Here is a 27384-nt window from a genome sequence, read left to right as displayed (position 1 = left end):
TTGTTACAGATATGATACTATTAATGATAAACTGGATCTTTTGATGTGATGATCAGCTCTGAAATTGACTGTTATGAAGTCCATTTATCCTGAGGTGTCATAGTGAATTAGAGAATTTGCAAGTTGAGAGGTATGACCAATTTTAAGGGTACAAGTTGCGATCGGCCTGTTGTTGAATTTCTGTGTTTCTCATTGGACTTTCTGATGGCAAGACCTGTTACAGATCCTGCATCTGTTTCAGTAGAGGTCATGGGTAATCTGTCAAGTTTGAGACTACAAACATCCTGAATTCTGTTTCTGGGAAAGTTTCTTTGACCTGGTTTTGCAGCAAGAATAATGACAAGGATATCGGCATCACCAATGTTAGGGAGTAAATCAGACAGCACCCTCCATCATGTGCACATGTGCAAGTAAATGCAGAGTTCAGGAAGTTGCTGTCTGTGGATCCATATTCCTCCAAAACCTGTATTCTAACAGGATCGCTTTGGAAATCTCAGCATTCGAACAAACGAAGGGTGTGAAACTGTTAATGCTTGCTCAATGTATAGTCACCAAATCTGCCCCCCAAAAATTGGGGATTGTTTCTTAAACGGGAAATGATTTTTTTTTAAAATGTAAAGTATGTCTTAATTGTAAACACACTGAACATTCAGCTTCACAAGTGTAGTTTCTCATTCCCTGAGATTTCGTTATTGTTGGAGATTTTTAAAAAAATAAATGAATAAAATTGTTTATTTTAATTCTGTTCCTGTCTCTTTCATCCTGGTCTTTCACCTTTGTCTTCGTCCCATCTTTTTTCACTCTCTTTATTTCACTTTCTTGACCTGAAATTGACAAGAAATTAAAATTCCAATTTACCTGCATTGGATTCTGCATACCCGAGTAAGCATCTTCTATCAAATTGGCTTTAGGGACAAACTGTTGCTCACTTTTTCACACAGACTTCTGCTCCCCTGTTTAAGCTCTCCATTAACTGTAGGTCGTAGTGGAAGAGTTCTCCAAAAATCTGTAGTCAAAGGTAAATGTGGTGAATGCTGACTGTATTTCACTCTGATTGTAAAATCTGGAGTATTATACATCGCTAATGATTTTATTTTTTTCTTTTAAAATTCTTCTTTTAAGTATGAGTGAACACTTGGTGATACTTTATTGAGTCATAGCATCTATATTGCTTTTAAAACTTAGACTGGCTAATTCTGCCAGGACTGCCACTTATCAATCAATGGACATGCAGACAGGTGCATGATCCCACTGACTTCTGCTGAAATCTAAGTGTGTACACATTTATGGTGGTAAAGTTTAACTGTTTTGAACTTTTGAGATAATCCTTGTGTTGTTAGACAATCTTTATCATCTTTAAGCATGGTTGTTGATGTCAATCAGAGTTTAATTGTGACGTAGGAAGATAAATCATGTGAATTGAAAATCTCAGCACCTTCAAAAATGATTACAGTACATACATAATCCATTTTGCTCAACAAGTTCATGCCTGTTGTTTTGCTACCTATGAGGATTTAATGCAGCTCACCATTGTGGGAAACATGTAGCTATACCTACCTCCTTATGGGAGAGGTGCCAGATGAATCTCTGTCCCTGGCTGAATGGCCTCTTTCTGCACCATACGACTCTATGATTCTAATGTATGATTCAATGGGTGAGCCGCCGCCAATTCTCAATGGCCTCTGACAGGGTGTTGATTAGGCTTTTTTTCTGAGCCCCCTGGCACCCATAAATCCTGAACTATTCAACAGTGGTGCAGGGATTAAATGGAGGCTGCATTGGTATCCCACAACCTTGGCAGCAATTTGCTAGTGGGATACCTTGCCATTGGGCGGTCAGTGCCCAATTGAAGAACCCACCACTGGGCAGGCACTATTGTCCATTGGTCGCCCACCCTTGCCTCCTCTCTCAACACCCCATCAGGTCCTCACTCACTGTGGCCTAGGATCCCTTTGCGATCCTTGGGTTGGTCTGGGACCCACCAACAGGCAGTGCTTTCAAAAGGTGAGAGTTGGCTGAAGCGATCATTCATTGACTAGAATTTTATTGTTGCTCCAAAGGCAAACAGCCCCTGGTTCTTCTCAGCTTTTCTTTTGTTTTGCTTTTTCTGTGGTTCAATACAAGTTAATGTTTCCAACCATTTAAAGGCTTTCCACCATGTGATGCACCCACATTGAACAATGTGAAGATGTTACGCTATACTGGGCATTAAGGAAGTTTAGCACTCCCTTAGACATGGTTCTGACATGGGATGATGCTAAGAACAGGTTGCCTGTGTAGCTTGATTCTTATAGCTGTGGTTACAATGGCAGGTGATAATGTAAAATAGTAATATATTTACGAATGTGAGATTCTGTCCCCAGACCTTTCTTTTCGTTTCCCTACCACGAACATACTGTACATCTCAATGACTCGATGACACTATCTGTTACTGTGGAAGGGTATTCATGGCTGACGGTAATTGACCTGCTGCATGGCTTGATATTAAATATGGCCCTGGTGGTGGATATCCTGGGAAGCCCTGGCAGTGACAAGTATCTATTCCATTGATGAGCATACAATAGCCAACTGTGCTGCTTCTGGAGATATGGTGCATGCACAATGAGGAGAGCCCAGACAGTATGGGATAACTCACCAGAGCTCATAGGGAACAACCGTCTGAGACGCTCCCTGAAATTGGCACTCATCCAACTTTTGATGAAAGTCGGTCCGATGCATCCAGAGTTTTGGTTCCTTGTTCTTGAAACACAGAAAGTTAGCATGAGCTGCCCATGGCAGTGAGCTATTAGGAAGTCAGATACTATATTTGCCTTTATTGCACTAGAATTGGAGTGTAAAGGTGAAGAAGTCTTGCAACAATCATACAGGGGTTTGATAAAGTGCATTTTGCTTCCTTCTTTTGTGAAAGTTCTGTAAACGTTGGGAGTAGAGCAGTGATGCTTCACTAGTTAATTGCTGGGATAAGAGAGTTGTTCCATGTTGAGAGTTCGGCACATCAGTTCTCTCTGGAGGCTAAAATAAATGAGAGGTGCCGTCTTTGAAACACATCTAGACCAAAGGAGGCTTGACAGGGTAAATGCTAAGTTGTTTCCCCTTACTAAAGAGTCAAGAGGTCAGGGGACATTGTCTCAGGATAGGAAATCGATTCTTTAAGACTGTGATGAGAAGGAATTTCTTCACTCAGAGGTGGCGATCCTTTGGAGATTCCCTACTTCAAGGCACTGTGGATGCACAGTTGGGAATGTTTGAATAAGATTCATGTTTTTTACACCTCTGTCTTTTGTCTATAATTACTCCGCATCAAGGACAGCGTGTGCAGGGACCATAGTGCTGGCAAAAATTGCCCAAAGCTGAATTTAAAGGGATGTCGAAATAAAAGGGAAAGAGTAGACAATGTTTTTCTGAACCTTGAGCAACATGTCAACTTAGGTTGGAGAAGGAAGGCACTAAGAGGTGATGGGCAAAAGGAGGTCCTTGAGTCTGCAGACAGCTAATGGCGCACATCGGCATTTAAGCCCCTGTTAATAGCTGCTGATTTATTAACAGGCAGCTCAATGGTGAGCGCTGTTGACTCACAGCACCAAGGACCTGGATTCGATTCCATCCTTGAGCGATTGTCTGTGTGTGGAGTTTGCATATTCTCCCCGTGTCTTGGTGGGTTTCCTGTGGGTGCTCTGGTTTCCTCTCACAGTCCAAAGATGTGCAGGTTGAGTGGATTGGCCATACTAAAATTGCCCATAGTATTCAGGGGTGTGCAGGTCATGTGGACTAGCCATGGGAATGCAGGGTTACAAGGATAGGGTAGAGGGTGCGGGTCTGGATGGGAGGTTCAGTGTGGCCATGATGTGCCAAGTGGGATTCTATGATTGCACATGACACAGCAGCCACACGGGGAATGGACATATCTGGAGAATATCTCCCCTTAACTGAGCAGTGCAGTATGGATGGACAAGGTTGGATATTGCACCTGGTCATGAACAACCCTTGGTATGTTTATGGAATATGTTTGCGAAGCATATTCTAGAAATAGCTCAAATTCTGCCTCTGCTGCAGGGAGGTTGCCTGCAGATATCATTTGGGATATCCTCAAGGGTACGGTCCATCAATCAAAGCTGTCTACTGATCAGACTGGCATTCCTTTTCTTGTGCAGTGTCACTGAAGTGTTAATGAAATTATTGTTTTTAAACAATTGTTTATGTATCAAATATGGCCATACATGTAGCGTTTAACACTTCATGTCAGACTTTATCACATCAATGCAAAACTTGAAAGTTTGCATTATCCTAACAATAAAACTTAAGACTATGACCAATAGAAATCTCTGCTGGCTGAATTTGTATTGTTTTAAAGGTTATATTGTGTGTATGCTCATCAATTGTTCATCACGTTAAAATGACTGTGCTTAATATATTACTCAAAAACAAAAGTTACTGGAGAAACTCAGCAGGTTTGGCAGCATCTGTGGAGAGAAAACAGTTAACGTTTCGAGTCCAGTGACCCTCATTGAGGGTTGAAAGTTTTTGTTTTATTTTTGTGCTCAATAGATTGTTTATTAGAGATGTGTTTATTATCAGTATTTTAGAGATTAGATTAGATTACATTACATTACAGCGTGGAAACAGGCCCTTCAGCCCAACAAGTCCACACCGACCCGCCAAACCGCAACCCACCCATGTCCCTACATTTGCCCACTACGGGCAATTTAGCATGGCCAATTCACCTGACCTGCACATCTTTGGACTGTGGGAGGGAACCCGGGTCTCAGGCGCTGTGAGGCAGCAGTGCTAACCACTGTGCCACTGTGCCGCCCAAAATGTTCAATCATTGAAGAAAAAAAAGTCGAGGATTATATGTGTTCTACTGAAGACTTTAACATAAAAAAGGTTCGAATTGCTGCGTTCTTGTGAGAGTTTAGTTTTTGAGTCTACAGAAGCATAAAGGTTTTAATCATCTCGTAGTGTTTTTCCAGCCACACCAATTATCCATCGTCACCTTTACACAATACACCTTAGTGTATTCTTATACAGCAGCTGTCCTGCTTAAACACATTCCAAAGGATTTTTAAATTAAAAATTCAGATTATAAGGATGTCTCTAAAAGTAAAAAAGAGCAATTAATTTTAAACCGTGTGTGAGTCACAAACTGGGACACATCACAGTAAAAATGTTGCAAAGTGTGTTAATCAATGAAAGGATTAACCCCAGAAGGAAAACAGTCCAAAACACTAAGGATGTTGCTGAAGGCAGACAAATGTGTGATTATTTATATACACCACAGCAATGGAATATCAAAGGGCTACTTTCACCAGACAAAAGCTGAACGGCCAGCAGAATAAATCCTCATTCAGAGCTTGTTTTCGTTTTTGTCTGCAACCATTTTCCCAACAATTGGCTGTAAGTACAATGGAAGAAAACTTTGATTTCACGCAGCTTTGACTTTTTCAACTCTGCCTTTGTTAGTGCACGTGCCACAGATCTCTCAAGTGACAGTGGAATGAGGGGTGATGGACAGTGTCTGCTTTAATGCAGTGTAACAAATCCAGCTAAAGTAAGGCACATGGTATTCCTGTCGGGCTTTTGTGACTTAGAATGAGTGATTTAAACAAAACACATTTAAGACAGTTCATTCATGAAATATAAGAACGCTTTAATACTTTGGTGGGCTATGAAAAGTGTTTTGCATGGACCGTGCTCCAATTGAGGTGAGGTCGATGTGTTTTTTTTGTGGTGAAGCAACATTTGAATAGTATGGTGAGAGAACACTTATAGTCCACTTGACAGGAGCTCTTGTTGTAAATAGTGCAATTTGACTCCAGCTGTTAAACAGTGTCTTTGACAGCAACCAAATAGCAGGAAGATGCTTTACTGCACCACACAAAAAAGAAATCAATATTTGGTTCTTGTACTTGGTAACCTGCTTTTTGTTGTGTTGATTTATATAAGAAAATCTTTAGGTTTCCCTTCGAATGAGTTGTAATTGTATGGTTTTGTACCCGCGCTGTAATTTTATCATCAAATTAAGCCCCTTGCTGGGTCCTAGCTGCTGCTCTGTGTTTCTCACAGATGTTCAGAGTTGAAGCACCAATATTACAGATGGCTGCTGCCTCAGCCATTCCTTTTGTAGAACTGCAGATGCTGCAGCGCCTTGTAACTATGTTCAGGAATAAAGTTGACAGTCAGTGCACAGTGGAGAGTGAAGCTGGAGGAATATTTCCTGTTTAATTCTCCAAAGCTACCCACATACCTAGCAGAAATGAGACTTTGTGTAACACCAAGGTGGTTTCAGTAAGGGAGCTAAGAGCTTGCTTTCCTTGTCTCTGGAATATGTTTGGAAAAGAGTATCCTGAAAATTGTCATCCCTGCACAATCTTCATGATTATTAACATTCCAGTTTTCAATGTGAATGTTTGATGTCCTGGATTAATCAATTTATCAGGTGGATTTACCACAGGAAGTAACTGTTACTTGTTCATCAGTCGGACTGATGGTATATTAAGTTCTGGTAGGCACGATGGTCCTGAACAAGCGCAAACTCGTAAAACGTGCCTGGTTCCTCGACAGCCTTTCTGACTGTTCTAGAACCCACAGCTTCTCCCTCTCCATCAAGCATTGAAGATCCCTCAGAATCTGAGATGGACACAGTGCCTTGATGCCTTTGCTACCTGGAGAAGAGAATGAATTTCTTCCGAGACACTTTGGGTTCAAGAAGTGAGCTACTGCGCGTTATACGTTGGCTGTATCAGCAGCAGAGTTGGCAGAACCTGACCCAGGAGGAACAACAACAACAAAAAAGACCTGTGACCATGGATCGGGGGTGGGGTGGGGGAGAATGTAGTGATTGTAATTAGGTCAGCCAAGTGGATTTCATATTCTATGAGTTCCCTGATTGGGGCTGTTAACCTGGTCCAATCAGGGAGCCCTGGCTGACAGATATAAACAGGCATGTCAAACATCCAGATCACTCTGAGAGCTGACTCTGAGGGAGCTGGATCAGTGTCAGGTACTCTCCACATGTAAGTAAAGGGTGACTTGGTGATGGAATACTGGCCTCTGTGGAGTTACTTCAGAGGTTTGAATCCCATTTAAGATAGCCCAGTCAATGAACATCCAGTGAGGTACAATTAACTGAGAGCTTAGCAGTAGTGTTAAAGAATACTATGTTGAGTTCTTTAACTCCAGCTGCAGTCCATGCAGGAGCAGGTAATAAAAAGATTATAACCGTAAGGAATCTCATGTGTGATACTTGATGTAGGATTTGTTGTAAAGAGAAACCCAAAAATAACTAATTGAATTTAGGTGGCATTAAATCATTTCTCAGAGGGCTTCAATTTTATGCCTGTTGTTCAGGCAAACATCTTTTTAGACAAATGTAAAAGACCCACTGTTAGCCAAGGACATGGCCTTTAGTCATAGAGTCAGCAAGATGTACAACATGGAAACAGACCATTCAGTCCAACTCCCATGCCGACCAGATATCCCAACCCAATCTAGTTCCATTTGTCAGCACTTGGCCCCCTATCCCACCAAACCCTACCTATTCATAAACCCATCCAGAGGCCATTTAAATGTTGCAATTGTACCAGCCTCCACCATTTCCTCTGGCAGCTCATTCCATACACGTACCACCCTCTGTGTGAAAATGTTGCCCTTTAGGTTTCTTTTTTTTATCTTTCCCCTCTCACCCTAAACCTATGCCCCTCTAGATTGGTATCCCCGACCCCAGGGAAAAGATCTTGTCTATTTATCCTATCCATGCCCCTCATGATTTTATAAACCTCTATAAGGTCACCCCTCAGCCTCTGACGCTCCAGGGAAAACAGCCCAAACCTATTCAACCTCTCCCTGTACTTCAAATCCTCCAACCCTGACAACATTCTTGTAAATCTTTTCTGAACCCTTTGAGGTTTCACAACATCCTTCCGATAGGAAGGAGACCAGAATTGCATGAAATATTCCAACAGTGGCCTAACCAATGTCCTGTACAGCTGCAACATGACCTCCAACTCCTGTACTCGATACTCTGACCAATAAAGAAAAGCATACCAAATGCCACCTTCACTATCCTATCTACCTGCAGTTCTACTTTCAAGGAGCTATGAACCTGCACTCCAAGGTCTCTTTGTTCAGCAACACTCCCTAGGACATTACCATTAAGTGTATAAGTCCTGTTAAGATTTGCTTTCCCAAAATGCAGCACCTCACATTTATCTAAATTAAATTCCATCTGCAACTCCTCAGCCCATTGGCCCATCTGATCAAGATCCTTTTGTAATCTGAGGTAACATTCTTTGCTGTCCACTACATCTCCAAGTTTGATGTCGTGTGCAAACTTACGAACAAACCTCTTAAGCTCACATCCAAATCATTTATATAAATGATGAGCAGTAGTGGACCCAGCACCGATCTTTGTGGCACTCCACTGAGCCTCCAGTGTTCTACAATGCAAAACCCACAGAATCACCATGGCAACATCTTGTCCCACTAATAAAACCTAACTCTCAAAGCAGTTCATTCCTGCTTCAGTTATGAGACGCAATTACATAGAATTTCTCTTTTAAGCTATGGACATCAACAATGCGTTGTAAAAGAGAAGGGTTTCAGTCCAAAACATTGACTATCCTGTTCCTCGGATGCTGTATGACCTGCTGTGCTTTTCCAGCTTTACATCTATTGATTCTGGCTTCCAGCAGCTGCAGTCCCTCCTGTCTCCATGCATTGTACAACATCGTCCTAAACTGAATGTAATGAAAAATACAAAATTTTATCAAAGCAGAAACCTTGTGCGGTCCTCACTTGCAAGGGCTTGTAGAGGTTCGCAAGTTGAAGGATATCAGTTCTAAAATTTGATTTTTCTTAGATTTTTATTACATTACTAGAACTGAAATATAGAAGTGCATTTTAGCAGTAGCTATAAAGGATGTGCAGGTGGCAGCAGTGTTATGTGCAGTAAATTATGCTTTGCCTAGGGGTTAGGTGTTCTTCGTAATGTCATCAAGAGTCTGATTGGAAAGTCATTATCATTCATCTTGAAAATTCAATCCCTAATTTCATTAATTTAATATTTAGTGCAAACCACAAAGAATAATGTTGGTCCTCTAATAGATTTTGATGAAAAACATCAGGCAGATCTTTTGCTTTTTTTCTGAAAATGGTTATTTAGACGGTTGTGCTAATGTCAAAAGTAGGTGTTGTATGCCTGCTTAAAGGCTTTTTTTGCATTGTATAAGACAACACTCAGAAACAGAAATAACATAGGTTTCAGATATTCAGTTCTTTTCCCAAAATTATATTTTATTTAAAAAATTACCTTATATAAATGTTAAAAGTTAAAACTATGTAGGCGCAAGCCAAATCCATTTCTTCCAATTCTATATGTTACGCACTACCTTTGCAGTTAATACTTACAAAATTCATTCTGTGTCAGACAGACAGCCTGAGGGGTTTTGTCCATTTCTCCATTGCACCTTTCCTGCAGCAGCTCTGAGCTTTACTGCATCCGTCAGCATGTAGTCCCGGACCTGGGAACATGCCAGTCTGCAACTGTCGGCCATAGGCTCTAATATTGAATGTTTAGTGTAGGCCTTTTGTTGTTTATTATGCCAGTTGAATCTCTGATGGCTTACAGATTTTCCAGCCTTCAAACTCTCTCTCAGGTATCTGTGTTCAGAACGTTCGTCCCTCTCACAGGTAAGTATCATGGTGAGGCAAGAACAAGACAGTTACTTTCCTGTAATAAAACTCCTGAGAACTGAAACTGTAATCATCTGAAAGGGAGGAGTAAGCAAACTAGTGAACTATATGAATTGCTCTTTCAGCATTCAAAGCGTACAGTCAAAACTCTTTAATAAAACAGACAAAGATTGAATACACTCTTGCATGTTAAAGGGTGCTTTGTTACCTCTTCATTCTCATTCATAATCAGCATTTAATTATGTGGAATCACAGAAGGCAGTTATACTTTATGATGATATGAGAAATTAATCTTGACATTGGAAAAGGTGCATTATGGAGAGCTATTTAACAAGCCTGCAGTTGTGAAATTCCAGTCAGTGTTTTATGCCATTTTTTTTTACATATGTCCTTTATCAAACTCCCTGCTGACTGGAGTGGTGATCTGCAGCTATATTCTGTTCACATATTATAGCTTCTCATGTCAATACTCTAATCAGCTGGGAGATATACAAAAGCCAGAGCAGAAAATCTTTTTTGCTGTTTGTACTCAAACCATAAACAAAGGAAACTTTGCCTCAGACAGACAGAATTTTGGGTTCAATTGTTTACTTTTCATTTCCACTGAAACTCACATTAAATTGCACTAATAAGGAAGTGTAATAAAAAAAGAAAACTCAGCAAGTCAGGCATACTGTGTGGAGAGAGAAGCAAAGCTAATGTTTTGAAGGCAATATTTTTTTTCAGAAGAGTCTCTCTCTCTTCAGTTGCAAAGAAGTCAGAAACAAAACCAAAAATTGCTGGAAAAACTCAAAAATCTGGCAGCATCTATAGAGAGAAAGCAGAGTTAACATTTCAGGTCTAATGACCCTGAATTCCTGTTTACTGGACCCGAAATGTTAACTCTGCTTTCTCTCCACAGATGCTGCCAGATTTCTGAGTTTTTCCAGCAATTTTTGTTTTTGTTTCTGATTTCCAGCCCCCAAAGTTTTTCGGTTCAAAGAAGTCATATTGGGCTTGAAGCATTAACTCTGTTTCTCTCTCTGCAGATTTGCCAGACCTGCTGCATTTCTCCAGCACTCTCTGTTTTTACCTCAAATTTCCAGCGTTTGCAGTATTTTGCTTTTACTTTAATAAAGAAATTCAGTTTGCTGTGGTACAAAGGCTAGTTCGACAAACATCCTGTGATTGAAGTGCTTAGCCAGGCAGCATTGGAAGGCTAGTTAAGGTCTGTCCAGAAGCAACCTCAGACAATGGGAACACCTAGTGGGTGTAGGGTCCTTCAAAGAGAACAATAGGAGCAAACAGTGCTAATATGAAATTGGCAATCGAGTGAAACTGAGGGGAACAACTAAGACTTTGGTTTGAGGATTATATTTTGTAAATGCTGCTTATTTAGTCAGTGCTATTTCAAGCTATGTGTTTGTGATTTCTCATTTCTCTGTGCTCCTTGGTGATGCAGCATAGAAATCTTACATCATTACTCAGATCAATCCTTCAGTTTGTTGCAAAATTGCTTCAGAGTTTCACGTTCTATTGATATTCCTCAGTTGTGGCACACAGTAATAAGATGCAATTGGTTTCTCTTTTCCATATCCTTATTTGTTTGTTGTCTCTGCTCTCCATTCCTTATCCCTTTCACACCTGGATCCATCTTTGCTGATCCAGGTCTGTCCATTTGCTATTCCTGCTGCTGCTTCATTGTTTGAATTATCTTCAGGTAGAGATTGGGGGTTTCTTTGCTGATTTTCTAGGCCAGCTCTCTGCGCCGCCCCCCCCCCTCCCCAAACCCCCCCCCCCCTCCCCACACCCCCCCACTCCTGTGAAGATGCACCAGGCTGCCACTCAATTTTGTGTGATTGTGTTTTTGAGTCCTGGATACGAAATGCTGTTCTACATTGTGTCATGTGACAAGCTGCAGTTCCACGCTGGGTTATTTATCTCCTCACATCTGGCTTGAAATTTAACTTCTTCAGAGTTTTCTCCAGCAGGTTTTTACTCCTGGCATAGAACAGCCTCTGAGCAAAATGCTTCATAGTTCAAAGTGTAATTATTCAATCCATCAAAGATACAAAAAAAAATTACAACATAGTAAAATACTGTCAAAGCTGGAAATCCAAAATAGAAAAGATAGGAAACAGTCCTCAAGACCTATTTCATCTGTAGGAAGAGGATAATAGCGATTAATACTTAAGGTCAATAATCTCCGCTAATGTCTGTTGGCAATCTGTAAAACTTCCTTGACATTCAAATGTACCTATTTTGAGCAAATTAACTCATTGTTCTGAAAGGGTTAAGTCAAGATAATAGAAATGCAGATGCATAATTATATCTGGAGGCATAGGGACAGCCTTGATCTAATATTCAAAACTTTTCTGCTATGAATTTTCCCTTCTGCCATTTAATAAAACAATAGCTTTGTCTGACATGTGTGTGTCATGCAGTTCTGTTACCACTAGATGGTATTTTGTATTGTAGGTGCCCCACAATCTTTGCATTAACGGGTGACTGTTGCTCAGTCACAATGATCACATTGGCTAATTGCTGTGTTCTAATTACTTCCTCACAGATGAGAAGCGTTTGCATGTCTATACTGTGTAAGGCACTGAATTGCTGCAGCTGACTGATGTTTCTTTATTGAATATGTGCTGAGCCCTACTATATTATAGTTGTGTTCAGACACGTGGTATCACAATTAAAACAGTTTTACAAGCTGCGTAGCTCAAACTGGCTTAATTTCCCCAAACGTGCAATTAGCCTTTGAATGAAGATGCTTGCTGCCAGCCAGGCACATTGCAGAGGCTGTTCAATTTTGACATTCAGGATTCTGGTTTTGTCTACTGCTCTATGGTATTGATCTGCCCATGAAGATAGCCCACAGCCCTTATAAGACAAACCATGTAATGTAAATGAAGATGGAGGATTACACTTTAGTTTCAAGCATTAGAGAGTTTCATTTGTTGCATGAAAATCTCCAGTGTGCAGTAACCGCTCTTTTGGCATCACCTCACAAAATGTCGAACCAACAAATTAAAGATGGGACTGTAAATAAAACCTGTTGTGAAGGCAACTGGAAGGCAGGTGGCAGCTCCTTCATAAATATAGCCGATGCTGCTTCAGCCCAGGATTCCCAGAGACTTGGATAGTTTCTGCTGCTGATTCGAACAGCACAGGGGTACACTTCCATTACACAAGGTTTGGACTTTGGGGAATTCATTGCATTATTCTTGCACCAAGGGAGTCAGAATTATTTTGCAGTAACTAATAAAACAGCAAGTTTAGGGAATGTGGGCACAGTGCCTTTTTATATTGTGCTGTTTGTATATTGATTTCTTTTTTGATTTTATGGTTTTGAAACAACCTTCTGTTCAAATTTTCTGGGGACCCTCAGCCACCATCCCAGCAGCAGTTTTTTTTTTCCAAGCTGCTCACCTGGCAATGAACATTACTTCCAGCCTTGATCTCGACAGTTCAAATCTCACAGAGAGTTTAATGCAAAAATGCTGAAAAATTGTAGTCTATTAAGTTGATGAAAACAAGGCACCAACTGCATTGATACTAAATTCCAAATCATTGCAGTTTATGTAGAATTGCAGAGTGATGACCTACATTGTGATTGTTTCAAGTTCTGATTGTGATCCACTGTTTATTTCTGCTTGGAGTAATTGTGAATTCCAAGCTCATGTGGCACAGTGGAAGACATCCTCCTCTGAGTTGGAAGTTGGAATCATATTGCACTCCAGCACCCGTCAAGCCTTGGAAGGAACGATTATAAGGTGATGTGGTTGTCAATCTGTAAATTCTTCTCACCAAAAGAACTGCAGATGCTGTAAATCAGAAACAAGGACAGAAATTGCTGGAAAAGCTCACCAGGTCTGGCAGCATCTGTGGAGAGAAATCAGAGTTAACGTGTCAGTTCTGGTGACCCTTCCTCAGAACTCACAGATGCTGCCAGACCTGGTGAGCTTTTCCAGCAATTTCTGTTTTTGTTTCTGTAAATCTTTCTGACCTGGCAGGAGGTGAGAGAGTGGGAGAGACTCCTGGTCAGACATACTCAGTGTGGAGTGGCACCCCTCAAGTTTCAGCCTCTGGGGACAGATGAGTGATCTGTTCCAGGAAAATCTAGCTTTGGAAACCAATGTTTCTAATGTTACTTTGTTAGACTTGTAGATGTTTACCGCATGTTTACAGGCCACTTGGTCCTCCATGTCCACGCTGTCAATGATGATCTGACTATACTGATTCCGTTTTCCAATCTTTGGCCTGGAGGTGATGGTGACCAAGTGAATATCTAAATGCTGCTTCAATGTTATAAGAGTTTCTGACTCAGCCACTCTTTCAGGCAGAGTTCCAGACTCCCAGCAGCCTCTGGGTGAAAACATTTCTCCTTGACTCTCCTCTTAGCTTTCTACGTCTTACCTTAAATCTATTCCTCCTGATTATTGACCCCTCTATAATGGAAAAAGTGCCTTTCTATCCACACTATCTATGCCCTTCATAATCTTATACACCTCTATTAGGTTCCCTTGCAGGAAACCACTACTAGCCTGTCCAATATTTCCTCATAGTTCAAACCTTCCAGCTCAGGCAGCATCTTGGTAAATCTCCTCTGCACTCTCTCTAGTGCAGTCACATCTTTCCTATAATGTGCTGACCAGAATGACACACATAATCCAGTTAAGGGCTAACAAGCATTTTATACAGTTCAAATATAACCTCCTTGCTCTTGTAGTGTGTGCCTTGGCTAAGAAAGGCAAATATCCCATCTGCCTTCTTAATCATCTTATCTTCCTGCTCTGCCAGCTTCAGGGAGTTGTGGGTATGCACAGCTCGATCACTCTGATCTTCAGTACTTTCCTGGTCCTGTTATTCATACCAGTTTTTGTGTCATTTGCAAACTTTTTAATTACACGTCTACATTTACGTCCAAATCATTCACGTATGCCACAAGCAGTAAGGACCCCAGCACCAACAGCTTGCAGTCAAAGAAACATCCTGCTACCACTACCCAATTCATCCTGCCTCTTGACCAATTTTGGATCCACTGTCCAACTTTAACTTGGGTCCCATGAGTTTTTACTTTCTTGTCCAATCCGCTGTGAGGGATCTAATCAAGCACCTCGCTAAAGTCCATGGAGACCATATCAAATGCTTTATCCTCGATCACGCTTGTGGTTCAAAAGGTTTGATCAAATTTGTCACACCCAACTTTCCTTTAACAAATCCATGCTGTCTCTCCAGAAGCGGATATAGTCGGTCCCTCAGAATTCTAATAACTTCCTCACCACCGAGGCTAGACTGATTGGATTTTCCTGGTAATCCTTTCCTCCCTTTTTGTAGTAAAGGAGACAGCGTTAGCAGCCCTCCAGTCCATGGCCAGAAAAAGTTTGAAAATTACAGACATGGCCCCAGATGCCTCCCTCCTTGCCTTCCTCAACAATCCGGGATACATATCATTCAGGTCAGCAGATTTATTCACTTTTAAGGCTGCTAAACCATCTAGTAACTACCCTCTCTTATTACTTATAGTATTTCATGTATGTCATTAGGTGTGAGAAGAGTAAAGAAAAAGAAGGGATGTAATCACTTACAAGACAAAGGAACATTCATTAGCAAGCATGGAACATATAACCCACTCCATGATCTGACCGGGTAGAGTAGACTTAGACACCAGTTTACTACTGGGGGAGTCTATTTCTTTATCACAAGTGTTGTCATTCAGGTAAGATATTGTACTCGGTCCTGTTTATCTCTTCCAGTCAGCACTACCAGCACTACTATCTCTTTCGGTCCGCACTACCAGCAACTGATTACCCCAGACCTTCTCTGTGTTTTGTGTGTGAGCTTATTCCATGCAAAATGTTCATTTACATGTTGACTGCCCTTGAGGCCAAGATAATTATACATGAAATGTTTGGAGATATTTCTGAAACATGATAATGTTCATTATAAATCTAAGTCTTCCTTTCATAATTTTGTTGTGTAAAGTTTACAATCATGTTTAATATACTATTGTGTGAGTCAAAGGATATTGTGTTTTCTAAAGAAGCTGCCAAATTATGACATTTGTATATATTCGGTGGATTAGCCATGGGAAATGCAGGGTTACGGGTATAGAGTAGAGGGGTGGGTCTGGGTGGGACACTGTTCAGAGGGTCAGTATGGACTTGATAGGCCAAATGGCCTGTTTCCACACTGAAGGGATTCTATGATTCTAGGTTTTAACGTATGTGTAGAGGTTGTGAGTTCAGCCAGGTGGACCTCTTGAAATGAGTTCCCTGACTGGAGCTGTAAATCTGTTCCAGTCAGGGAGCCCTGGCTGACAGCTGTAAACAGGAGTGTCAGAAGTTCTGTTCACTCTGAGAGCTGGCTCTGAAAGAGCTGGATCAGGGTCGTTGACTTTCCACTGATAAATAGAGGGTGGCTTGGTGACAGGATACCAGCCTCTGTGGAGTTGGGTCAATCTGGTATTTGGAAAGTAAATGTGTTTAGGAAGTGGTTACATTTTCATAGTAATATAAGTAAGTAATAGTTTGGAAAAAGTAGCAAACAATTAATGTTGGAAGTAGTTGAGGGTAAAGGGCAGGTGAAATATTATACTTAAGAAGTGGTAAAGAGGAAATTACTTTATGGAGGATAAGACAAAGAACAGCAAGGGCTATTCTGCATGATACAACCAGCTGATGTAGGAGCAGTGCTCTGAAAGCTAGTGCCTCCAAATAAACCTGTTGGACTATAACCTGGTGTTGCGTGATTTTTAACATTCTGCCTCAAACCACCTTCTTTGCTTCTGCGTAAGAAGTGGTAAAGAGGAAATTGCTTTATGGAGGATAAGACAAAGAACAGCAAGGGCCATTCTGCATGATACAACCAGCTGATGTAGGAGCAGCGCTCTGAAAGCTAGTGCCTCCAAATAAACCTGTTGGACTATAACCTGGTGTTGCGTGATTTTTAACATTCTGCCTCAAACCACCTTCTTTGCTTCTGCGCTCTCCCACTCTCCCTTATTCTCTCTTTTGCTTCCAACTATTACTACTTTTACCACTTCACAATTCACCTTCTCACCCCCCCCCCTCCAAACACACATGACTATGACACAAAATATAACAGAATAACAAGTGAATGTTACTGTGTGAATGTGTGCTGATGCAAGACTTGTAACAGATAAATAGATTATTATAAGTAAGCTGTGCAAAGTAACATTACTAATTCAGTGTAATGATTTATCAAATCTATCTTATTCAAGCATATTGAATTAAAAATATTTGAAAGCATTGAGGCACTGTATCCCTGATTTGCATTTTTATCCTGCTGTATTCTAAGTGTGACTTGAATAGTATTCAACTAAATTTCGTCAAAATGCATTAAATATTTCCATTTAGTTAACCAGCTGTCTAATATTAATCTTTATTGTAAATTATTATAAGGTGGGCAAAAGAGGAAGATCCCACCCAGGGGAAAGAACTGAACTAAAGTGTAAGGATGACTGATCATATTCCAGATATGGCATTTTTGCAGCTTTTTATTTTGTGCACAGTAAACGACACGGTCTGTAATATAGTGGACATGATGGAGGTGCCATCGAAATGTTAGCATTTGGATTAGCAACACTAAACTTTTTCCACACTGGAAATGTATTAAGCTGGGCTTCTGTTCAATTTACAGTGTAAATAGTTGTCACAGTTGCTTAACATCATTGGTTGCATTGGGAATGACAACACTGGCTGTCTGAGACATTTTCGAGCAAAGGAAATGTCGAACATAAACTCCCAAAGTGCCAGGATTCAAATTATTTGTCTACAAAATATAAAATTTAGTACATTGGCACAGCAAAATAATTAAAGGGAGTTTGATGTTGAATTTGCTATACTCCTTTCTATTTATTAATGATCCTTTTCCTGCTCCCACCATGTCATGTTCTCCCACCAGGCTAGCCTGAGCTACTGTTGCTCCATAATTAGGCAATAGAAGTGGCACTGCAGAATACAAGGCTTCAGGTCCCAGAGTAATTTATCCTGCTCCCTTCCCCCAAACCTCCTTCATTTTATCTAGTGCCCTGGCTTCGAATATTAAACCTCACACACTTGGCTGGTGACAATCAGTAGAAATTCAAGCCTTGATTCAAGTATCTTCAGATAAACTCACTACATTCCTTTTACCACAGAACATTCCATTTGCAACAGTACTCTATGAGTGCTTAATAAATGAGATTAATGTTTAAAATTACAAACACAGCAATGTGATTTGAGTATGATAAGTGTTTGCATGTCAAATTTGGAGTCAATTCTAAATTTGATGTGAAACAGATTACTCTGTACATCTAACTGAACATATTTAGATGTTATTTGTTTGCATTAACCATCTGTTTTGTTTTAAAAGGGTAAAGACTCTGCATTGTCACTCTACGATGCTTACCAAGTGCATAGTGTAAAGTTAAACACTTGCAGCCTGTCATTTATCAGCTATCTCTAATACTTGGGGAATTGTAGGGCTGGCTATTCCTATATTTTGGCTTAAACTCAAGGTTTGCAGAAGGTTTCTCTCCACAAGGTGCACCTTTATTTTAGATTAGATTCCCTACAGTGTGGAAGCAGGCCCTTTGGCCCAACAAGTCCACACCGACCCTCTGAAGAGTAATCCACCCAGACCAATTTCCCTCTGATTAACGCACCTAACACTATGAACAATTTAGCATGGCCAATTTACCTGACCTGCACATCTTTGGATTGTGGGAGGAAAGCGGAGCACCCAGAGGAAACCCACGCAGACACGGGGAGAATGTGCAAACTCCACACATAGAGTCACCCAAGGCTGGAATTGAACCTGGGTCCCTGGCGCTGTGAGGCAGCAGCGCTAACCATTTCTCACACAATATTTCCAAGCTCGACTCAGTCAGTACCTAACATGTCATTATGGTATCCCTGTCATCCAATATAAGCCAAATTCTCCCATTTGCCATTGCTGGGACATTCCAGAATGTACTAACAACCCTGGTGCTAGTGCCACATTTAAAAGGCTGTAGTGTATCCTGTCGTGGGCTGACAGTCAAAGGTTGTTCTGCATGGGTTGGCACTCATTCACCCCAGACATGATGGATACGGGGCAACTGGGGCCTTGCTTTACAGACAGGGATGAGGATGGGGTGGTACAGAGGAGGGATGGCATCTCCCCAGGGGATCAGCAAAGGAGGCCATGACCCTGGAATCTTCCAGAAAAGAAGCAAAGAACTGTGAAGGCTGGATATCTGAAACTAAAACAGAAGTTGCTGGAGAGACTCCAGCAGTGTCTGATTTATATATCAAACTCGACCACCCAGGTCTGAGGTCGCTGCTGTGGCTCGTGTGGTATCCACAGTCCAGAGGGATGCCAAGGTAGTGGGCATTCACTGACCCTTTCCATTCCATCAGTGTAGATACCTCCGTTCTCTCTTTGCCACCTCTATCACATGCAACACCTTCCCTCACTTGCTGTGACCCACCCCAGTGTCCCCCGTTCCACACACATACACACACACGGGTACACACACACCCTCACACAGACACACACGGGTACACACAGACACACACAGATACATACATACACATACACAAACACCACAGGCACACGCATGCACACGGGTACACACACAGACACACACATACATACAACATACACACACATACACACCGACACATGGGTACACACAGACAACGTGTGCACACAGACACACACACCTACATACACACACACAAACAAACATGCGTGCACACACAGGCATACACAGGTGCACACACACACACAGGTACACACACAGACACACATGGGTACACACACACAGACAAACATGTGTGCACACACAGGCACACGCATGCACACACACAAGTACACACAGACACACACATACACATACGGGTACACACACACATGGGTACACACACAGACATACACACACACACACACGCACGGGTACACACATACACACGCGTGCACACACAGACACACGTGCACACACACATGGGTACACACACAGACACACACATATATACACACACACTGGTACACACACTGGCACACACACACATGGGTACACACGGATACGTGTGCACACACAGATGCACGTGCACATACACACAGGCACAAACACACACGTGTGCACACACAGGCACACACGCACATATACAGTGTGCACACACACAAACACCAGCATGGGTTCTTCACAGTCTCTGGTCACCACACCACTGTTTACCTCCCCACCTCCACCTGCGCCAGCGTCACTAGCTGTACCATCCACTTTCATCTCACTCAAACCATCCTTTCTCTCTTTGTCAGAGATGGCCCATAATAGGGCTGAAAGAGCCAGGATGGGAGTGAGTTCTGAATGTTCATCTCCTTTCCCCCGACAAGGTGAGGATTGGGAGTATTCTTGTGAAGATGTAGAAATCTCTACATCCCTGCAACCAAGTATCAGATCTAGGCCCAACAGTCCTGCCTTGTCCAGTCATGAATAATGGTGCACAATTAATCAATTCACTGTAGGAGGAGGCTCCACAAATATCCCCATCCTCAATGGTGAGATAGCATGGTACGTCATTGCATAGGATAAGGCTGAAGCATTTGCAATAATCTTCAGCCGAAAGTGCGGTGTGAATGAAACTGCTTGGCCTCCTCCAGTGGTCCCCAGCACCACAGATGCCAACCTTCAGTCAATTCAATTCACTCCACGTGATATCAAGGAATGGCCGGTGGCACTGGATTCTGCAAAGGCTATGAGCTCTGACAGCATCCCAGTAATAGTACTGAAGGTATGTGTTCCAGAAATTGCCATATCCCCAGTCAAGCTGTTCTAACAGTAACAACACTGTTGGACAATGTGTACACAAGAAGAAGGACAAGTCCAACCCAGCCAATCACCGCCCCATCAGTCGAGACTCGATCATTAGTAAGGTGATGGAATATGTCATCAACAATATCGTCAAGCAGCACATACTTAGCAATAACCTGCTCACTGACATAGTTCTGTCAGGGTCACTTGAATCCTGAACTCAGTACAGCCTTAGTTCAAACATGGAAAAAAGAGCTGAATTCCAAAAGTGAGGTGAGAGTGAGGCTGCATTTGACTGATTGTGGCATCAAGGGGCCCTAGCAAAACCGGAATAAATGGGTATCGAGGGCAAACTCTCTGGTTGGAGTCATACCTGGCACATAGGAAGATGGTTGTGGCTGTTAGAGGTCTGTCATCTCCATTCCAGAACATCTCTACAGGACTTCCTCAGGGTAGTGTCCTGGGCCCAACCATTATCAATTGCTTTATTAATGACCTTCCGTCCGTCCTGAGCTCAGAAGTGGGATGTTTGCCGATGATTGCACAATATTCAGTACCATTCATGACTTCTCAGCTACTGAAGCAGCCCATGTTCAAAAGCAACAGGCTCTGGACAATATCCAGACTTGGGTTGACAAATGGCAAGTAACATTCTTACCAGGCAATGGCCATCTCCAAGAAGAGGGAATCTGTGTATCACCACGCGACAGTCAATAGTGTTGCTATCACTGAATCCCCCACTATCAACATCCTGTGAGTAACTGTTGACTAAAACTTAAACTGTAGTAGCCATTTCACTGTGATTGCAATTTCTTCCCACAAGAAAAGGGGTAGAAATGTTGATGCTTACTTCCAGACGTTGGAACAAAAATAACATTTCTCAATCTTGTAACAATATTTTAAACTCTTGATCAATGTATTATCATGAGTAGTTGTGTCAGGATTTGGTTTAGTTGAAATACAGGCAAAAGTGAGGACTGCAGATGCTGGAGATCAGAGTGGTGCTGGAAAACCACAGCATCCGAGGAGCAGGAAAATCGACATTTCGGGCAAAAGCCTTTTATCAGGAACGAGGCTGGGAGCCTCCGGGGTTGAGAGATAAATGGGAGGAGGGTTGGGCTGGGGAGAAGGTAGCTAAGAGTGCAATAGGTGGATGGAGGTGGGGATAAAGGTGATAGGTCGGTGAGGAGGGTGAAGTGGATAGGTGGGAAGGAAGATTGGAAGGTAGGACAGGTCATGAGGACAGTGCTGAGCTGGCAGGTTGGAACTGGGGTAAGGTGGGGGGAGGGGAAATGAGGAGACTGGTTAAGTCCACGTTGATGCCCTGGGGTTGAAGTTTTCCACGGCAGAAGATGAGGCGTTCTTCCTCCAGGCGTCGGGTGGTGAGGGAGTGGCGATGGAATACAGTTGACATACAGCTTGGGGCGCCACGGTGGCTCAGTGGTTAGCACGGTTGCCTCACAGCAACAGGGACTCACATTCGATCCCTGCCTCGGGTGACTGTCTGTGTGAAGTTTGCACATTCTCCCCATGTCTGTGCAGGTTTCCTCTCGCAATCCAGAGATGTGCAGGTTAGGTGAATTGGCCATGCTAAATTGCCCCTAGTCTGTAGGTTAGGTGCATTAGTTAGGGATAAATGTAGACTAATGGGGAACAGGTCTGGGTGGGATACTCTTCGGAGGGCCGGTGTGAACTGGTTGGGCCAAAGGGCCTGTTTCCACACTGTAGGGATACTATACTATACCACAAACGTGAATTTTACATCCCAGCTGCACTGTCTGCTCGGTGAAAGCTGTTTAATATTGTTTATTTCATGAGTACTGAAACAAATGTCCCAACTCAATTTCAGCAAACTTCCTCAACTAAATCAGTTCTTCCAAACATGTGGTTCTGATGGTAACTGGAACAGGCTGCCAGAGGTAGTGGTGGAAGCAAGTACAATTTTGTCATTTAAGAAACAATTAGGCAGGTACATGGATGGAATAGGTATGGAGGGACAGGGACCAAACGCAAGCAAATGGGACTTGTTTAATTATGAAAATGGGGCAGTATGGGCATGTTGGGCTGAAGGGCCTTTTCCCGTGCTGTAAACCTCTATGACTCTAAGTGGATAATTTCAATTTGTGGTTTTTTTCCTTCTAAGAATTTCACTGGGCTAATATAAGACAGTACCTAAAATGTTCGAGGAGAAAGTGAGGACTGCAGATGCTGGAGATCAGAGCTGAAAATGTGTTGCTGGAAAAGTGCAACAGGTCAGGCAGCATCCAAGGAGCAGGAGGATCGACATTTCGCCCTTAAGAAGGGCTCATGCCCGAAATGTCGATTCTCCTGCTCCTTGGATGCTGCCTGACCTGTTGCGCTTTTCCAGCAACACATTTTCAGCTCAGTACCTAAAATGTGAAAAGCTGCTTGATTGTGGAAAAATATATTTGCCTCCAGGCACCACCACCACAGAGCTAGATTTTACTCAATTTTGAGTAGTTTTAATGGATCAGTTAAGTTCCTGCAGTTGCAACTTTGTTCCCTGTGGACATTGAGGCATGGAGCCATACATCAGGGAAACAGACCCTTTGGTCTGACCAGTCCATTCCAACCATGTTCCCAAACTAACCTAGTCCCATCTGCGCTTGGTCCATATCCCTCCAAACCTTTCCCATTCATGTATTTATTTTCCTAAACATCTTTTAAATGTCATAATTGTACCTGCATTTACCACTTTCTCTGGCTGTTCATTCCACACACAAACTCTGTTAATAAGAAGATTGCCCCTCATGTCTTTTTAAAATTTTTCTCTTCCCACCTTAAAAATATGCTCCCGAGTTTTGAACTCCCCCACCTTGGGGAAAAGACCCTGGCCATTCATTTTATCTATGCCCCTCATAATTTTATAAACCTCCATAAGGCCACCCTTCAACCTCCTGTGCTCCAGTGGAAAAAAATCCCAACCATTCCCGTCTATTTTTATTTCTGAAACCCTCCATTCCCTGCAATATCCTGGTAATTCTTTTCTGAATCTTCTCCAGTTTAACAATATTCAGCCTATAACACGGCAACCAGAACGGCACACAGCACTCCAGAATTGTTCTAGGAAGAATATTATTAAGCCAGAGAGAAATCAGAAGAAATTTACCAGGAATTTATTGGGTATGGAGGTTTAAGTTATGAACAGAGGCTGGATAGGCTGGGACTTCTTTCACTGCAGTGTCGGAGATTGAGAGGTGACCTTACGAAGGTTTAGAAAATCATGAGGGGTACAGATAGAATTAATGGTCAATGTGCTTTCCCTAGGATGGGGGATTTCAAGACGAGGGGGGAATATTTTTCAGGTGAGAGGAGAGAGTTTTAAAAAAGACACGAAGGGCTAATTGTTTACAGAGTGTAGAATGAGCTTCATGAGGAAATGGGGGATGCAGGAACAGTTACAATGTTTACAGGGCATTTAAGTACATACATGAGTAGGAAAGGTTTGGATGGATATGGGCTAGGAGCAGGCTGTTGGGAGTAGTTCAGTTTGGGATTATGTTCAGCATGGACTGGTTGGACCAGAGGGTCTGTTTCCATGCTGTATGACTCTAAGAGGCTTCACCAGTGTCCTGTACAAGATGAGATTAGATTCCCTACAGCGTGGAAACAGGCCCTTACAACAAGTCCACACCGACCCTCCAAAGCGCAACCCACTCTGACCCATTCCCTTTCATTTACCCCTGACTTATGCACCTAACACTATGGGCAATTTAGCATGGCCAATTCACCTGACCCACACATCTTTGGACTGTGGGGGGAAACCAAAGCACCTGGAGGAAACCCATGCAGACACAGGGAAAATGTGCAAACTCCACACAGACAGTTGCCCGAAGCAGGAATTGAACCCGGGTCCCTGGCGCTGTGAGGCAGCAGTGCTAACCACTGAGCCACCATGATGTTCAACTCCTGTCCTCAGAGGTTTGAGCAATGAAAACAAGTGTGCTAAATGCCTTCTTAACAACCCTGTCTACCAGTGATGGAAATTTCAAAGAATTATGTGTTCATATTACATGCAGATGATCAGGGGTTTTGTTGGAATGTGTTACAAGAATTTAACAACAGAGATGCTACACTGACTCCATAAAACAAGAGAATGAAGACTAGACAGTTTCTTTTGTTTGTGGAACCGTCAGTTTATAGTGCAATCCATCACTCAGTGTTTTATGTGTCATTTACGAATCAACTCTAACGTTTTGTGCTGGACACCGTGGTGAACTCCATATGAATCAGTCCACAGAAGGAAGCCTAAAGAATGTGTCAGTTTTCAACATTTAAAATGAGGACAATTATGCAATTCTGACTTTCTTTTTTAAAATCCACATCTATTTTTAGCCAGTCCCCGTGCCTCAAATTGGATTTTCTCAGAGTCTACTCAGAGCCAAGAAGGCAAAAGCTGGCTTTCCTGAACACAGACAGAAAATGTTGAAAATATTCAACATTGCATTTGTCAAGAGTGTGGTGATAATGGGCTGAACTTTACCAAACATCAGCTAAGTATCAATTTTGGTGAGTTTTATGAAGCGTTTCTCGCTGTGAGCTATTTCTCACAGTTCTGAGATCATCATAGAATCCCTACTGTGTGGGAAAACTGGCCATTTGGCCCAACAAGTCCCTCTGAAGAGTAACCTACCCACACCCATTCCCATACATTAACCCCTGACTAATGCACCTAACCTATACATATCTGAAAACTATGGACAACATAGTATGGCTAACTCACCTAACCAGCACACCTTTGGATTGTGGGAGCAGCCGGACAAATGCTGCACAGATATAGGGAGAACGTGGAAGCTCCACATACACAGTCACCCGAGGCTGGAATCGAACCTGGGTCCCTGGCACTATGAGATATCGTTGCCACCCATTGAACCACGATGCTGCTCATTCTGTGCTGCTCACTTCAGCGTGTATATACCTCACCTCTATAATACCCTGCCTGTGCTATCCTCCATGTTCAACAATGACAGAAATACTCACCACTACTGGGCCCTTCCCCTGATTCTCTGTCCGGCCTTAGTCAGGGGGTTGCATCATGCAGCCATCAGGCATGGTTACTGAGAGGGTGCTCTGGCCTCCCAGTACCCATCCTGGGAAAGTATTTACCCCTTGAAGCAAAGCAGAAACATACGAGTTTTCAAGGACTTTAGCACTGAGACACCTCCCAGAGTACCTGGTGCAGACTTTGAAGATGTAGTTTTGATGATCTCCGATGACTCAAACATTAATGGAGTGGAAACCAAAAGAACTGCAGATGTAGAAACAAAAACAGAAATTGCTGGAAAAGCTCAGTAGGTCTGGCAGCATCTGCGGAGAGAAATCAGAGTTAATGTTTCGGGTCAAGTGACCCTTCCTCAGAATTAAGAACTGTTCTGAGGAAGGGTCACTCAATGTGAAATGTTAACTCTTTTCTCTCCACAGATAATGGCAGACTTGCTGAGCTTTTCCAGCAATTTCTGTTTTTGTTTCTGCGCTGTTTGACTCTATGACTCACTCCGAAGTAAATACACAAGACATGGACAGAAACTCATTTAAATATCTAAAAAAGATGTTAGTCATGCATTAAGTCGACTGTAGTTTTCAGCTGATCAGAATTCTCAGTGATTTGAGCTTGAAATAAAAGTTTGAGATTATATGTCAGGTCGGGTTGAGACATGAACTGCAGCTGTCAAACTGTAAAGTATATACTTCCCCATTTGGATCAAAGAAAATACCTTGGGGTTTGTGATCATTAGCTGCACAAGCAGCACAAATGTTGGCTGTTTTCCTGATGTCAGCTCCCAAGGTGTTTACAGTGTGGCCATTGGTTTCAGCAATGTCTCAAAGGCAGCGAGAGCTAAATCCATCTCTGGGCCATTGGCTGGTGAAGGGCATGGGAGCCAGTTCAATAAATCTTCCTGCTGTAGAAGCAACTGGTTTTTGCTATCAGGCAGAAAATGCGCTAATAACAGTGAACTAGAAATCCATTTCACACAAGGACATCATTCCCTTCTTGCTGTGCAATTATGATGGGATGTACGATTGTCTACGTCCATTGGGCTAGTAGCAATGGCCCTTCTATTTGCCTGTGATGGCCTATTGGATCCATGTGGGGAATATTCCTGAACCTTTTTATCAACATCTTTCTGTAATGTGGATCACTTCAAACATTTAAAAGAAAATTATAGCCACTTTTAAAATCTTTATTGACTGAGGAGGGTCTGCCCCTTATCATTTACAGAAAACAAAGAATGGGTATAAATGTTTTTTTTTTCCAGATTGGCAAGAATGGTGTACCACAGGGGTCAGTGATGGGACCTTTACTCATTACAATTTGTACAAATGATTTTGGATTAAGGAATGGAAGGTTTGGTTGCCAAATTTGCTGATGATATCAAGACAGGTGGGAAAGTAAGATGTGAAAACGATGTAATGACACTACAGAGGGATATTGATAGGCTAATCGAGTCAGCAATATTTTAGCAATTAGCATATAATGTGAAAAAGTGTGAAGTTGTCCACATTGGCAACAAGAATGTTTTAAAAAATATTTAAATGGTACGGAATTGTACAGCTCTGAGATGAGGAGAAAGTGAGGTCTGCAGATGCTGGAGATCAGAGCTGAAAATGTGTTGCTGGAAAAGTACAGCAGGTCAGGCAGTATCCAGGGAACAGGAGAATCGACGTTTCGGGCATAAGCCCTTCTTCAGGAATGAGGAAAATGTGTCCAGCAGGCTAAGATAAAAGGTAGGGAGGAGGGACTTGGTGGAGGGGTGTCGGAAATGCGATAGGTGGAAAGAGGTCAAGGTGAGGGTGATAGGTCAGACTGGGGTTGGGGCGGAGAGGTCAGGAAGAAGATTGCAGGTTAGGAAGGCGGTGCTGAGTTCGATGGATTTGACTGAGACAAGGTGGGG

General features: G+C 42.3%; 1 protein-coding gene across 1 annotated transcript in view; it reads left to right on the top strand.

Moving 5' to 3' along the window:
• Window positions 1–27384, top strand: part of LOC122540993 (WD repeat-containing protein 72-like) — a 298233-nt gene that overhangs the window by 112361 nt on the left and 158488 nt on the right. The window lies entirely within an intron of this gene.

Source organism: Chiloscyllium plagiosum, chromosome 36 (assembly GCF_004010195.1).
Source record: "Chiloscyllium plagiosum isolate BGI_BamShark_2017 chromosome 36, ASM401019v2, whole genome shotgun sequence".
Classification (NCBI taxonomy): Eukaryota; Metazoa; Chordata; class Chondrichthyes; order Orectolobiformes; family Hemiscylliidae; genus Chiloscyllium; species Chiloscyllium plagiosum.
The sequence above is the reverse complement of the archived record's forward strand: the minus strand, read 5'-3'. Positions and strand labels throughout refer to the sequence as shown.